The 3,015-nt window shown below is 38.6% G+C and overlaps 1 protein-coding gene across 1 annotated transcript in view; it reads left to right on the forward strand.

The window, feature by feature from the left end:
- The window catches only part of LOC107560827 (PDZ and LIM domain protein 5-like), a 119,965-nt gene that overhangs the window by 47,702 nt on the left and 69,248 nt on the right, over window positions 1-3,015 (forward strand). The gene's annotated exons all lie outside the window — the stretch shown is intronic.

Genomic DNA, 3,015 nt, shown 5'->3' on the forward strand with positions numbered 1-3,015 from the left:
TGTGTGTGTGTGTGTGTGTGTGTGTGTCTGTGTGTGTGTGTGTGTGTGTGTGTGTGTGTGTGTGTGTGTGTGTGTGTGACTGTGCGTGCGTGTGTGTGTACAGGAGAGCAGGGAGCGGGAGCGTCTGCTGGATTCTCTTCAGAAAGAGAGAGACACTGTGATCTCTAAACACACAACACAACTACACAAACTACAGCACACACTGGACACACAGCTGCAGGAGATGCGCAGGACACACTCTCAGAAGGTCAGCGCACACACACACACACACACACACACACGCACTCAAACACTCACACACACACACACACACACACTCACACACAGGTTTGTTTTTGTGAAAAGTGGGGACATCCCATAGGCGTAATGGTTTTTATACTGTACAGACCGTATATTCTATTGCCCTACACCAACCCTACCCCTAAACCTACCCCTCACAGGAGACTTTCTGCTATTTCAGATTTTCAATACACTCCATTCTGTGTGATTTATAAGCGTTTTGAAAAGTGGGGACATGGGGTAATGTCCTGAAAAGTCACCTTCTCCTTGTAATACCTGTCATACCCTTGTTATTATACAAATTTATGTCCTCATTTGTCACAAAAATGCGCGCACACACACACACACACACACACACACACACACGCACTGACACACAGACACACTCACACACGCACACACACGCACGCACGCGCACTCGCACTCGCATGCTCTCACACACACACTCACACTCTCACACACACACGTGCACACTCACTCTCTCACACACACTCACACACTCACACATACACACACACACTCACACTCTTTCTCTCATACACACACACACACACACACACAATACACAACACAATTTCTTCAATAGCTTGATGTTTCAGCTTTATGTCTCAGTTTATTTCAGTTTATGTCTCATGGCACCCAAAATTAGTATGATTTGGATCTGCAGATATAAATATATTTTCCATTACTTTAATCAATACAGGTAGTATCACCAATTTGTGATTAACACTGGAATATTCTTGTGCACACCAGTGGACAAAAGTATGTTTTAAAAAATAAAATGTTTTTGCAAGACTCTTCTGCTCACCAAGGCTGTATTTATTTGTTCAAAAATACAGTAAAAATGTTGAAATATCATTACAATGAAAAACAGCTGTTTTCTATGTGAATGTATGTTAAACTGTAGTGTATTTCTGTGATGCGCAGCTGTATTTTCAGCATCATTACTGCAGTCTTCAGTGTCACATGATCTTCAGAAATCAGTATAATATGCTGATTTGCTGCTCGAGAAACATTTCTGATTATTATCAATGTTGAAAACAGTCGTGCTGCACAATATTTTTGTGGAAAACGTGATACATTTTATTTTTCAGGATTCACAGATGAACAGAAAGTTCAAAAGACCAGCATTTATTTGAAATAGAAATCTTTTGTAACATTATAAATGCCTTTGCTGTCACTTTTGATCAATTTAATGCGTCCTTGATGAATAAAAGTATTCATTTATTTTTCTTTTAAATATAGTGCATCACAGTTTCCACAAAAAAATTGTGCAGCACAACTGTTTTCAACATTGATAATAATCAGAAATGTTTCTCGAGCAGCAAATCAGCATATTATACTGATTTCTGAAGATCATGTGACACTGAAGACTGCAGTAATGATGTTGATATTCACACAGAAAACAGCTATTTTAATTTGTAATAATATATCACATTTTTACTGTATTTGTGATCAAATAAATGCAGCCTTGGTGAGCAGAAGAGACTTCTTTCAAACACGTTACAAACTTCTGAACATTAGTTTCCCGGCAAACTGCATCTTCTCAGAGTTCTCGCAGAACCCCCATTGAAAGCAAACTCATGGTTGTCCGGATGCGATCAGGGATTGTGTAAATATGACAGCAGATCCTCCAGAGCAGAAGAGCTGTTTGCTTATGGAGCTCTTGGCCGGGTTCATCTTCCCATGACGGCACACGCAGGATCTAATGCGCTCAAGATGTTCGCATCTGCACATAATGCTCTGTTTCTTCAGAGGGTCGGAGCGAGTGTCCTGGCCTCTGCCGAATCTTTAACTGTTCGTCTATCATCACAGTTATTAGATCATCAGTCTAAAATTGCTGAATTACAATTAAAGGAACATTAACTCTTCATTAACTCACACGTATGTTATTCCGGACCTTTTTTAATCTTTAGATCATTTACATTCATGCATTCCGGCAGGTGCTTTTAATCTGAAGCGACTTGCGTTGCATTCAAAATATGCATTTTTATCAGTTCATGCATTCACTGTTCAATTCATCAGTTCATTGCAAAATCTAAAATGAAAGTGAATTTACATTTAGACATTTAGCAGACGCTTTTATCCAAGGCAACTTACAAATGAGGCAATCAAAATCAACAAAGAGCAATAATATACAAGTGCTACAACAAGTCTCCGTTAGCTTAATGCAGTTTTAAATCATATAATAAATAAAAAGAAAAGAAAGAATAGAGCAAGCTAGTGTTTGAGGCCTTTTTTGCTTTTGTTAATTGTATAATAAATAAAAAGAAAACAAATAGATAATACAAACTACGGTGGCCGAGAAGTGCAAAGCAAATCACAATTCTGAAAACAAAATAACAAATTACAAACACAAATGCAAGTCTAAAAAAGAAAATAACAATTCAGAAAGCACAACAACAATTCAGAAAACATTATAACAAGTCAGAAAACACAAGGACAATTCAGACAAACCGGAAGAGGTAGGTATAGTTTGAGACAGCGCCATTGGTTTGGGATTACTCACCGCTGACTGGACGAGACATCTGTCAATCAAAAAATACGGGGTGTCTATTTACATTTAGTTAAAAGTGGCTGTAAACCATCAGCTCCAGTGGTGCAGATGGATAAGTGCGTGTCGTTGGCATTTTGACGCGATCGACCCGGGATCGATCCCGCCTTTTGCCGAACTTTTTTTTCTCCCTTTTTCAAATCTCGTATCACATCGTAAAGGCATTTATTTTCAATAAAAAT

Source organism: Sinocyclocheilus grahami, unplaced genomic scaffold, assembly GCF_001515645.1.
Source record: "Sinocyclocheilus grahami isolate Dianchi unplaced genomic scaffold, SAMN03320097.WGS_v1.1 scaffold745.1, whole genome shotgun sequence".
NCBI classification, from domain to species: Eukaryota; Metazoa; Chordata; class Actinopteri; order Cypriniformes; family Cyprinidae; genus Sinocyclocheilus; species Sinocyclocheilus grahami.